The sequence below is a fragment of the Chelonoidis abingdonii genome, chromosome 13 (genome assembly GCF_003597395.2).
Source record: "Chelonoidis abingdonii isolate Lonesome George chromosome 13, CheloAbing_2.0, whole genome shotgun sequence".
Lineage (NCBI taxonomy): Eukaryota > Metazoa > Chordata > Testudines > Testudinidae > Chelonoidis > Chelonoidis abingdonii.
This window is the reverse complement of record NC_133781.1, coordinates 19,029,343-19,042,331: the sequence shown is the minus strand read 5'-3', so window position 1 is coordinate 19,042,331 and position 12,989 is coordinate 19,029,343. Positions and strand designations below refer to the sequence as shown.

The window sequence follows — 12,989 nt, the reverse complement described above, 5'->3', positions numbered from 1 at the left end:
CCCTCCATCTTATAAGCCTCAAACTCCCCTGGTGTCTCAGGGCCTTCCTGCTTTAGCAGGCTACTCCTATCCTCCTTGCTGGGGCAACTCTACTGGTCTCTGGGTCCTCCCCGCAGGAGCCTTTCCTCAGTCTTTGCCACAGCTCCTGCCCCTACACTTTACAGCAGCCTCCCGCCTCTCTTGATAGGGAAGTCACCTGATGCACACCCAGGTGTGGCTCCTTAGTAATCAGGGTTGGCTGGGCCCCAGGCATCCAGCTTTCCAAGAGTAAGACAGCCTGTTACAGTGGGGACCTAAAGTAAGAGTGTATTGTGTGTCGCTGATCCTGTTTAAACCGGCGCCTGGATTCCATGATGCTGGGTTCACAGGGATGCCCTGTTCTGCAGGGAGAAAGGAGGTGGGGAACTTTGTTGTCCTAGCATGTCTCTCTTGCTGACAGTTTGTGCTCAGGAAGGAAGAGTCTGTGTGGGTTTCTGAGGGAGTGGGGGAGGGTTCAGCAGCTCTTCCTTTGCACCATCCTGTGAGCGGGAATTTCAGTCTTAGCAATGGGAAGGTCTTTCTGAGGGTTGAGTCTCTTCTTGCTCGTGCCCTAGAACTCATGAGGGTGTGAGCATGGGCCCACAGGATGAGTGCTGGAGTCATGCTAGGGTACTTACTGACTCTTGCTGGGATTTATTGCTTAATCAGTGTCAAACCCTGAGTCTCCGCTGTGGAGGAGGAATCTGAGATGGGAGGAAGAGTCCAACTCTTGTTTCAAAAGCAAGCTGTATTCCTGAAGGGACTTGTTCTGCTTGTTTGTTCTGTCATGGTACGTTCTGCTCAGAGCACGGTTTTGTAGTGAGATTAGTGTGCAGGGCAAGAAGCCAGAGCATCTTGCACCTTAAAGGTTCTTGAAGGGACACTGTCGGCATAGTGAGTTTCTGTCAAAGGTGTTTTCCTGCAATGTTGTGGTAGCCATGTTGAGCCGAGGATATTCGAGAGACAAGGTAGGTGAGGTAACATCTTTTACTGGACCAGCTTCTGCTGGTGAGAGAGAGAAGCTTTGGAGCTGCACAGAGGAAGAGCTCTCTCTCGCCAGCGGAAGTTGGTTCAATAAAAGACATTGTCTCACCCTCTTTCCCGCTCTGTCAGCGTTCTTCTTGATACAATATGTGGGTGAAGAGCCACGTGTGGTCAATCTAGGAGACTTTGGCTCTAATTCGCATTTTGGTACGGTAGGCTGTAGGCACAAAACTGACCACCAATGCAACACAAAGGTTGAGAAAATCAACCTTGTTAGACTCTACGCTCTTGTGGGGGTAGGGACTGTCCCTTATAGCAAGGTGGGGGGGAATCTCAATGAGATCTCTAGGATGCACTGCAGTGCATCGGTAGCTGTGGCGCTCAAGTGAGGAAGTTCCCCAAATCAGGATGAATGGTCACCCTGACCTCTGCCCCTTCTAGCATGGTGTCATTCTGTTTGTCAAATGCAACACAGTACAAACGTGCATGTTTCACAGAATCTGACAATGGTCATCTTGCACCTCCTATACTTTGAGATGGCTGTATCACAGGAACAACTGCAATACGCTCCTTGGCGTACAACAGGAAACTGAAAAGCATGCACGACATCCAGTTTAGCTGGTTGGCTGGCATGAAGAAAGAGAACTTGTACGCTAAGGCTTGCTTTGTGTTTGATGGTTAAAGGGAATTTAGAGTCTGGGGGAGCTGAGACTGATTTTAATAACACCGGCAACAATCCTAGTGGTCACAAAGGTGCATCAAAGACCCTGTTTGAAGGTGACCTTTAGATAGTGGATTGTTCCTTGTGCAAAATGGGCAACAGCTTCTTTATCAAGTATTTTAATGGCAAGTCAACATGTACCAGGAATTGAGGGGAAAGGAAATTAGTCTTTGATTGTAACAGCTAAAAAAAGTCACCTAGAACTGTCTTCAGAGGATTATTCTAGGAACGTAGGCATTGTCGTACTGAGTCAGATCACTGGTTCAGCCTCCCATCTTTGACAGCCACCTGTGCAGGTGCTTCAGAGGATGTCTAGTCTAGTCTTAGGTCCTTGTATGGCTCCCCTTCTGGTAGCATCTGAGCACCTCCAGGGCATGGTGAGGTAAGGAAGGATCATCCCCCATTTACAAATGGGAATGGAGGCACAGAGAGCCTAAGGGGGAGACTTTGAAAGGTGTGTGGGTACCTAGCTCATAACTATGGGAGTTTGGTGCCTAAATTCTCATAAGAGTCTGATCCCAAGTGAGTTGCCCAGGGTCACACAGGAAACCTGAGGTGGAGCAGGGAACTAACCCTGGGTCTCCCAAGTCCCAAGCTGGTGCTAACTGCTCCATTCTTCCTCTCTGAGGAAGGTATTAAAAATTTCACAATGAATGGTGGTAGAATGAGCTGCCCATAGTAGGGAGTCCCTCAGCAGCCCTGTCACTGAGTGATTGGCTGTGCACAACAGCATGAGGGCTTATAATGTTAATTAAAAAAAATGGTATGTCAACTGGATATCTTCGTTATCCATATAACAAATCCATCCCCCTTTCAATTCTACTAACCTATGGCAGTAAGTTCCCCAGGTTAACAAGTTGTGTGGATGGTGTCACTCCAGAAAGGCTCTAAGGCTATAGGCTAAGATGAGAGCATGGCTACAGTGGGGATGGTGATTAGCAAGATCTGGGAAGTAGAAGCCCCAGATGACATTTTGCTGCGAATGTTGAAGCATGGGACTATAGGTAGAGAAAAAGTTCTGTAAGAGAAGATACCCCATCATTTGTAGCTTTCCGTGTTACTCTCTCTTGGACTGTGTCATTCCAGGCCATTGTCCTACATTCTGGAGAACCCGCCCCCCTCTTGCGATTAAAAGCTTGTTTGTGACTGCTGGAACTGGTCAGGTGAAGTGTTACCAGATACTGTGGTGAAGGACACCTTCATATCTAGGTGCTGCTATTTATCACTTGTATTGCAACAGGGTTCCTGAGCAGTAGTCATGGCCCAGGGACCCAGTGTGCAAAGAACTGAACAAATGCAGACAAAAAGTTCAGAAACACTGTTGCAAACACGCCTGTTGCAAATGGGGATCCACACGTCCTTCACCAAGAGGCCTGTCCAGCTTTGTATTATGAGTACAAACAGTCTCACCCTGTCTGTGCTGAAGTAGCTTTGGGGTTTAAGTCCCACTGACTTTTAGTGGAACCTTGGAGCTTCTGAAGATCTTACCCTAAGTCTAGAAAAGTTTTTTATATCTGATCTGCAGTGGGCAGACACCCACCCTCCCCCACACTTAAACCAAGAGAGCTGGACAGTTTATAACCTTTGGCTAAAAGAATGCTAAGTGGTTTTGGAGCGTCAGTCAAGGGCTGGTGTACGCTCAGCCTCTGGCTTGGCTCTAGATCAGATGTGGGCAAACTATGGCCTGCGGGACCGTCCTGCCAAGCCCATGAGCTCCTGGCTGGGGCATCTAGACCCCGTCCTCTCCCCTGCTGTACACCCCCCCCCCCCCCCCCGGAGCTGCACGGGTTGTGCTCTGGCCCGCTGCTCCCACTGGACAGCGTGGGGAGCGCACCTGGCTCTGGCCGGGTGTCGCGGCTGCAAGCTCCTGCTGCTGGTAAGGGGGCGGGGAGTGGAGGGGTTGGGTAAGGAAACGAGGGGTCTTGGGGGGCAGTCAGGGATGAGAGGGGAGTTGGATGGGGTGGAGGTTCTGGGGAGGTGATCAGGGGATGGGGTACAGGGAAGGTTGGGAGTGGGAGTCCCAGGGAGCCTGTCAGGGGATGTGAGGGTGGGGGGGATGTGGGGGTTGGATCCTGGGCAGCAGTTAGGGGCTGGGGGTCCCAGGAGGGGGTGGTCAGGGGATGAGGAGCAGAGGGCGGTTGGATAGGGGGTGAGTTCCAAGGGAGCTGTCAGAGGTTGGGGGTGTGGATAGGGGTCGGGACAGGGAGCAGAGGGGTTGGATAGCGGGCGGGGGTCCCGCAAGGGGGAGGTCAGGGAACAAGGAGCAGGGAGGTTGAATGGATCAGGGGTTCTGAGAGCAGGGAAGTCAGGTGGTGGGAAGTGGGAGGGGGCAGATAGGGGGCGGGGGCCAGGCTATTTGGGGAGGCACAGCCTTCCCTACCCGGCCCACCATACAGTTGCACAACCCCAATGTGGCCCCCGGGCCAAAAACTTTGCCCACTCTTGCTCTAGATACAGCCTGCCCACAAAGGTGGATCGAGGCTAAATGAGGCCTAGATCCAACTCCAGCAAAGGCCCCTCCCTTTCTAAAAGTAGCACTCCAGGCTCCTTGCTCTGCCAATGCTGCCTCTTGTTCCCCAGTCCCCAGCTTACCACTGTCTGATGGTAGCCCTGCCTTGGGGTATCTTGGATTTGTGGGTCCCCTCCCTATCTAGGATCTCTGGATCTTGCTTTAACCTATCCCTCCATAGCCATCTCTGGGGATCCTGGCTGAGTGTGCCCACAGGAAGTGGGGAGTCCCACGGACATGGTGGCAGGATATACATTTTGTCTTCAGAGGCTGCAGTGGAAGTGCTGCGTTCTCATGGGAGTAGAATGGCACTGAGCAAAAATCAAAGCAGTGGCTACCGAGCTGCCTGAGAACAAGGAGTGGGCTCAGCCTTCAGAGGAGAGGGTTTGGTTTAGTGTCCTTTGTGGGGGGTGTTGTCTTACCTTCCTGTCTTTGAAAAGGCCCCAGGCCCTTCAATTCTGAAGCTGATTGAAACCAGCTGAGAGGCCCGTTAGAAATGCAGCCCCTGCCATGGCGGGGGCAGCGCAGTGCAGAGAAATGACCGGTGTGAACTTGGCACTGGGGAATACATTCCATAGCCCGGGGTTGCAGGGAGAAGATGGAATGAATTTTTCAGCGGCTCATAAAGCCCCCCACCTCCCAGAAAAACTCTGGTCTTTAAATTCATCCCCTTCAAAGGCCCCGACTCCCTGCTGGCAGGCTTGTTGTGAGGCCTGAGTTAATGAGGGATCCTGCCTTTCAGAGGATGAAATGTAATGAATATATTAATGACTTATTTATAAACCGCCCACGGGACTCGGCCACACCAGCTGTGCCTGTACAAAGTCCTCTCCCCACACCTCCCAGCTCCTAGCTGAGTCCTGGTTCCGGGCGCTCCCTGTGGTGGGAATAACCCAGCCTCCCGGCTTTGTTCAGAGTTATCGGTAGGAAGTAACTTGCTGCCTGTGCCAGCAGAGCAGGGGGTGGGATGCACGCGCACACAGAGTTTAGCCATCTCTCTCACGCCGGCAACAAACTGGGGCAGGAGATCCGGTAAACGTGACGTCTTGCTCAAGACTGCTGTGATTTGTCCTCGGTAAGAGGCAAACTGAGTGCTGCTCATGGCATTTTTCCACCCCCCTTAGACCGGGGCCCCTGTTCTATACCACTACCATGAAGGAACTACAGTGCATTGCCCTGCTGGCCTTATGAGCTCTGTGTCAGCTGGTGCAGCAGAGGCAGGGAGAGAGGCTTTTTTCCAGCAATCTTGCATGAATCCCGGGCTGGATGCATTGGCAGCAAGAGGTCCCTTTGGTTAGACTCCTCCTGAGGCTTATTCGATTTTGGAACTTCAGGATACCAGGGAACTGGCCTCTGATGAGCAAGGGGCTGCATTTTGGAAGCAGGGACACAACTTGTTCAGCCAGTGGGAACAAGTCTCCCAACAGCAGAAGCTCATGAGTCAATATTAAAAAAAGGAACAAACAAGAGCAGTCTAATTATGAGGAGGGAAAGGGCAGAGTCCAGAATGCAGTCCTGCAGCTTGCAATAATAAACTTTAATGCAAATCTTAATTGCTGGTGTTGGTGGCTAGGTATCGCAGTGAGGGAACGTGGGAAGTATGATGGGTAGGTAGGTCAGGGATTTACCATCATGCCCAGGTCCAGAGGGTGACAGCTGCACGTGCTGGGAAATGGTGCTGCAATCCCCCAGCCAGCATGGGTGCCAGCCCACAGTGTTTGATCATATCAGCCCTTACAGGTGGAAGAGGGGGATCTTGTGCCGAGTACTGTTGTCATTTGCCTACATGCTTTTGCAGACACTAAGCCTCCTAGCGTCTAAGCTAGAGCTTGGGGTATTGTGCAGGGTTTGCTTGACACTGTCTAGATCACTGTTCAAATCAGATGGTCGCTGTTATGGTTACAGGGCTAGCTGAATCTCAGACCCTTTTCTGGTCTTTGGGGGCATCCCCACAGATGAGGCCCCATGTTTTTACTGGGGTGGGACCACACGATTCTCCCACTTTTGGGCTAAGCCTGTGCTATGAGCTGGCGGTCTGATTCCCGGGTTCTACAGACATACTCACGACCGCTCTCCTGTGAGCTAGCACGCTAAAGAAGTAGTGTAGCCGTGGGAGCGTGGGCAGTGGTGGCAGTACTGTGCTAGCAGCCCCAAGGACGTACCTGTGGGATTCAGGCAGGTTTCTGCTCAGGGCGGCTGGCAGGATGCCACCACTCCCCATGCTACCGCAGCTACGGTAGCATGCTAGCTCAGGTGAATTCACACAAGTCTGTCTACATCCACTGGGAATCTTACCCCTGTCTTGTAGTGCAGAGGGAGCCTAATGCCAAGTCCTGGTCTACCAGCCCCAGGCATCGACCGTGCTTCCCGGCATCTGGAAATCTTCCCTTCAGGAGCTTGTGACTGGCAATAAATGCAGTGACCCACCCAGCCTTCTTAAAGCGAAGGTATTGTTCCTTTAACCCCAGGAGTGAAGAGTAACTTCACTGAGAGAGGATTTCAAAGCAGGGTGGCTACATGCAGGTCTGTCTTACCTAGAGTCTTAGACAGGCCTGTCTTAGCTCGGGCCCCTGACCTCTGGAGTCTGGGTTCGCCTTACCTCTCTGTCCCCCTGAGCTGCAGGGATTCTTCCAATCCAGCCAAAGTTCTTTGCTTTCAGTTTCATGGGCTTGTGGTCCAAACCCAGTCTGAGCAACACTGGGTGTGAAATCAGAGTGAGCAGCAGGACGCTTCCCAGGGTACCTGGCACCGAGGCACCTTGTTACCATCTGCTGTCAGTGCGTGGAAGCCATGTGTCTACCAGTTGTAGGCCAGCGCCCTGACTTTGCCGGCCACAGACAATACAAGCCCTCCCCTCTCGGCCTACGCAGGCTCCACTGTCCCTCAGCAGGTTAGCGATGGGCACACCTCAGCCTCAACCTCCGCAGCCCTCTGATGTGTCCAGCCCCTGATGCACTGCACAGTCAGATTCACTGCTCCCAGAGAAGCTGTTCTCCCCAGTTTACCGGTTCCATCTCAGATCACTCCTCCTCTTAACATACAGCACTTCAGTAAGTTCGTAGTAAAAACCAGTAAATGTCTGTTTATCAAAGATTCAAATAACAAGTAGAAATATTGGAAAATCTGATTCTGTGTAACCACTGAAGTGCAGGACTGGAAGGGACCTCAAGAGATCTTCTAGTCCAGTCCCCTGCACTCATAGCAGGTATAAGTATTATCTAGAGCAGTGGTTCTCAAACTTATTTGATCAGGTCTCTCTTCTTTGTGTCTGTCATTTACACACACACACCCAAAGCAGCACAGAAGTAAGGGTGGCAATGTGAAAAATGATATTTGTCAAGACCTAGTGCCCCATTACCACCCTTACGTCTGTGTGGCTGCTGCCACCCTGGGGCTGACAGCTGGAGCCCCACCTCCTCCAGAAGAAGAGCCCAAGCCCAGGCTGCCTCTTGGTGGGGGAAGGAGAGCCCAGCCCCCTTGGTGGGGATCCAGCTGTCAGGCCCAGTGGCTGTCCACTTTATCCCTGCCTCCTGGGTGTGCACGGCCCTTCTGCACGAGCACACAGCTTGCGCCTCCCCTAACACACTCCCATGCCTCCCTTGGGCTGGGAGAACTGTTGATCTAGACCATCCCTGACAGGTGTTTATCTGCTCTAAAAATCCTCCCTGTAAAATAAAATCATAACACCCATTCTAGAACCTAGACTTATTTCACTAGATACCTTCACGTCTTTTAGAGCTAGGCTCACTCCAGAGTCCTTTCAGTGATTTTTTTTCAGACAGGCAGGCTGTGATCCCTTTTCCTGAGGCCAGGCACACTGCCAACTTGCCTCCTCAGTGGAGGATTCGGTGTCTTTCCCTGCAACCCCAGATATATCAAAACAGTCCTTTGAGCCCTATTCATAAGCTGGACACCCTCCCGCTCTGTTCCTTTCTGTAGATTCTGCCATCTCTTGTTGATTTTGCAATCTTGATTAGCTGGTGGTGACAACACATGCTAATAGACTTCCATTGTGAGAGAGACAATGGCCAGAGTGAGAGATACGCATGTACTATCCCCTGCCGACCAGAACCTGTCCCAGGCACATTACCTCCTGGTGACCTGCCTTCAATTCAATGCTTTAGTTTCCAGTATAGACACGTAGCTTCGTAAATATTATCTATACAATAAGAACAGGAGTACTTGTGGCACCTTGGAGACTAACATGTGTTAGTCTCTTAAGGTGCCACAAATACTCCTGTTCTTTTTTGCAGATACAGACTAACACGGCTGCTACTCTGAACCTTGTAATTATCCATCCATGCATTTAGCAATGATTATGATGATTAGTGAGCTCTTGGCATAGACCTTACATGCCACCCTTTGGTGAATTATTGTACATCTATTTGGGTTCCATGAAAAGCTCTGTGCCTCCAATGCTCTCTGCCAGTTACCACAAGAGGTTCCTGAATCACAGAGGCTCTTTCTGAGAAGTGTATAGTTTTTCACCTCCCTACACCACGCTTCCTGGGTGCATTTCGTGACAGTGCTGTTGGTGAATTAACTCACTATATGCATGAAGCAGACAATGGCCAGGTTAATAGTATTCACGGATTATTACGAGCAGCTCCAAATCCACCCATCTGCTGTGCGGCATTTCAGGGCAAGTGTCAGCAGGCATTTCTAGAGTTTGTTCCTCACTAAGTTTGCTTCAGAAGCAGTTTTGATCTCCACGTAAAGACAGTGTAGGAAGGCTGGGCGGCGGGGGACACTCTAAATCTCCGGGGAGCTGGATATTCTTTGTGTCTCCTGAGAAATGTTATGTTTTACCACCTGTATTGATTGTGCCATAGTTTAGCCTCTTCTCGAATTTTGTGGTCACCGAGAGTTTCCCCTAGTAGTTAGGGCAGGGACTTGGTGGTGTTGGAACACCAGCGTTCAGCTGAAGACTCGCTGAGTTGCTCTAGGCCAGTGGTTTCCAAACTTTAACAACCTGTGAACCCCTTTCACTAAAATGTCAAGTTTCACGAACCCCCTCTTAAAAATGAATATTTCCAGGGATTTTCTCCTTTACCTGAGTATAAATTATAAAAGCAGTAATCTTGGATATGTAAAATTTGTTTTTATGACTGGCGTATTACACACTATTTATTATTAATTATTATTTTGTTACAGTATTTTTATTTCAATATGAAAACGGCAACAGTTTTCCAAGATCTCGCTTTCATAGCTTGTATCACTTTGAATAAGCCTGGTATAAGACAGGGCTCCTATGTTTCATCATGGAGTATCAGATGTGAAACAGCATGAACGTATTTAAGAAGCCAGCTCAGAGTTCCTCCTACACAAGCATTCAGGTCTTGAGCAGTCCGGACAAACACACACTTTACAACAAAGCTTAAACATGTTCTTCATAATAATTTTAAAACAATACTAGCTGCCTATTTAATTTAAAAAAACAGCAAAAAATATCACCCTCCCTTTACATTTCTTATAAGGAGTCTTGAAGTTTTAAATGTCCTCAGTGTGATAGATATGCTTGCTTTGATCTGCTTAGCTCTTGGAAGTCCAGGGGCTCCAGGCTGCTGGCCCCGGGGTGCCTAGAACAGCTCTGTCTGCCATTCGGGAATTTTTTCCCGAGAACCCCTTGTAACATTTTGCAAACTCCAGTTTGGGAACTAGTGCTCTAGGCAAGCCCCCAGCTGTCTGCCTTTTTTACCATCTGTAATGTGGTACCTACATTACCCAGGTGTTAAGTGCGACTAATGTGCTCTGAGATCCTCCAGGGAAAGCTGTTCCATCACTGATTGTTCTGTTCTTGCTGAACTGCTGGTGGGTAGTTTCAGGACAGGTAATTGGTCTGTCTGGTTTGAGCCAGTGAAGCTTGATATTCACTTAATCCTCCACCTCCTCCCCACTCTTGTCCCTCTCAGAGCTTTACTGTAAATATAACACTGGTTTCAAAAAACACAGGCTTGGCTGTGACCCACATACCCACCAAGCTGAGCCACTAAACTCGGTTGTATCCAGCAGTGTGGCTATTTGCATGCAATAGAAAGGGAGTGCACGACATGAGGGGAGGTTGAGCTTGAAGTGACACTGGAAACTGTTGTTTCTCCTTTAGGAGAGGTCTGACTGCACATGAGGAATCAAATTCCAGGGATGGGCTTGCTTCAACTCTTCAGACATGTCTGGCAGAGGGATCTCTTCTGGGCCACTGACTGAATGTTGCGGGGCTATTCAGACTTTTGCCTGGTTTTAACAACTCTCAGGGGAAGAAGGCAAGGCAGGGGGGAGGGAGTGCAAGTCAGGAGCTGGAAGTATCCCGAGGTATTTGTGTAGCACTATCACTGTGTCTGAGCACCTCCCATGTATTGAAAAGAGAAATAATTTTAACCTCTTGCTTTCCAGCAGATGGAGAAATAGCTTGACTAGGCCGTAGAGTACCTTGTTTGTGTGGAAAGAGCTTGCTGAGGGAAATCCAAGTCAGGGGAATGCGTTCAGAAATTCATTCTGAAAGGGGTAGTTCCACAGTTCTGGTGGAAGGTAGCTGTTGCAGGAGATCATGGCCACGGAGGGGGTGATGCGGTCACTCTCAGGGAGCAAGGGCTGATTCCATGGAGGGCTTTGGAGATGAGGCTAAAGACCTGGAACTGGACTCTGGCCCTATGGTGATGTGTTCGTGGTGACCTGTGCGCTGAGCAGATGGGCTGCTGCGGTGTGTCCTAGGAGTTTTTCAGGGTGTGGTTTCTAGATGTGAGTTAGTAATTAAATCTGGCTGTTCCACGGCTGGCTCTTTCTAGCCAGGTCTGCTTGATGGGATGGGATGCAAGCTCCTGGCTAGATGGGATGAAGTGGGTGTCTTGCTGTCCTGGCTACTTGGGTATCATCAAATGGCATTGAGTCCATACTGTGGGCTGAATTATCCAGAGCATCTGCCTGTAGATTGGACGACGTTAGAAACAAGCTGAGAATGTCCATGCAGCTAGAAGTAGAGCCAGAGAATCAGTCTGCTCTGTCAGGCATTGAGCCAGAAGCCCTTGTTATTTTAGATGCTAAAACCCGTCTCTCCCAGGAAACTAAATGTTTCCTGGTGAAGTCGCACCTGGCTGACTCGATGGCCCCACAAGGAGGGAAATGGGCTCCAGTGCTCGTGCAGGAATCAAGGCAAGCTTGTGAGGCCAGCTGCTCTATGCTAGCTGCTGGTGCAGGTGCAGGTGCAGAAGCTGCTGTGCCTCTCTGTGAAGGGAAGGTTTCTGAGTAACGCCTCTTAGTGTCATGGTGCACTATGGGGTTTCAGCCTTCAGAGAGATCCTGGTGTGAGGAGCAAGGTGAAAGGCAGGCTCTGCTTCTTGGCATAAGCATCTAGCATTGAGAGAAGAGCCAAGAACTGATCCAGGGAGGTCTGAGTTGCTGAGGTGGTGGGAAGTTGCCCCGCTGACACTGCTCCCTTGTTATCTGGTTTGATGGTGGAGGAAGGGTGCAGGACAATGGGGCGTTTAAGGTGGGAATCAGTAGAAATGACACCTGAGAGTCGCTGATGTGCCTCTCTGGGGGAGAGGCTGTCCAGGGAGATGAGTCCATAACTTGTATCTGTGTCTAGTCCAACAGCGCAGTCTGTTCCCCTTTAAGGCTCATTCTGATACTCTCAACACCTCTTGAGTCCCGAAAAGAAATCAGCTAAAGGGGGATTGTGCTTATATGAAAGAGAGGATGCATGTGTGAACAGGGAGGGATCTGTCCTCTAAGCTTGGGCATCAGATGGGGCTCCTGGGTACAGAACCCTTTGATGCAGTCTCTGGCCTGACCTTACTGTATGCTCACCTGCCTAGCCATTTGAACAGCAGTGCGGAACTGGGGCCTGAGTACATCTGGGCAGCACTGGGAGTGCTTGACTCCCTCTCTAAAGAAATCCCCATGCTCTGTAATCTGCTTGGCTTCAGTAACTGCAGCCGCCTGCTTTTCAAGGCCAGGTGGGTGTGTCAATTCCTCCACCCTCATGTGGCAATTGCTTCTAAGCAACACTAAGTCCTGCAGCTGGAGGTAAACAGCCGGGAAATGAAACCTGAGTGCTGCTGTCCATCTGTGGGATAGGCCAGGGCAGGGAAGGTGCCCTCCCTGGGAGAAGAAAGAGTGTTCATATAATACATTGTGCACTTCATGTCCTCAAAGCACTTTATGAACACTTAATAGAAATTAGTACTCCACTCCTCTGTGACACAGCAAACTCCTGGGTCTGTTTTACAGACTAGGGATATGCTTACACTGCAAGGGAAGTCCAGGTGTAGCAGAGCTCAAGTTAGCAGACCCTTGGTTTTTTAACCTAGGACTTAATCGTCTACGTGCATTTGTAACACCTGTTGAACCCTGGGTCCTAGCCTGGGGCTCCAGCATCTGCGCTGTATGGGCCCAAGTCCAACCACCCATATCCCAGACTTCCTTGCACCCTTCTACAATGTGGCCGCTTTAGCCTCTAGTTGATGGCGCAGTGTGGGAAGACTTGACTGTCTGGGGGACACAAAGTCAGCCCGTGGGATTATGGAACGCTTTTGGTGGACTCCCAGAGCACGAGTCAGTGGGGCTGTGTCTACATTGCAGAGCAATAGGGCTTGAACCCTGGGTCCCGCTTTGACTCAGGCTCAGACCCTCCAACCCTATGGGGTCCTATGACTTTGGGTCCAAGTCCTGAGCTAGGGCAATTTGTGTGTCGCTGGCAAGGGGTTAGGCTTGAACCCGAGTTCAAACCCTGGGCTTACATTGCAGTGTAGACAGACTGTC

At 50.3% G+C, this 12,989-nt stretch overlaps 2 protein-coding genes across 2 annotated transcripts in view; both read left to right on the top strand.

Annotated features, from left to right (window-relative positions):
* Positions 1–12,989, top strand: part of NHERF1 (NHERF family PDZ scaffold protein 1) — a 36,033-nt gene that overhangs the window by 11,259 nt on the left and 11,785 nt on the right. The window lies entirely within an intron of this gene.
* TMEM104 (transmembrane protein 104) overlaps positions 12,770–12,989 on the top strand; it is a 152,772-nt gene continuing 152,552 nt past the window's right edge. The window contains exon 1 of the mRNA XM_032785078.2: positions 12,770–12,786. The gene's annotated coding sequence lies outside the window, so the exon portion shown is untranslated. The remainder of the gene's footprint in view (positions 12,787–12,989) is intronic.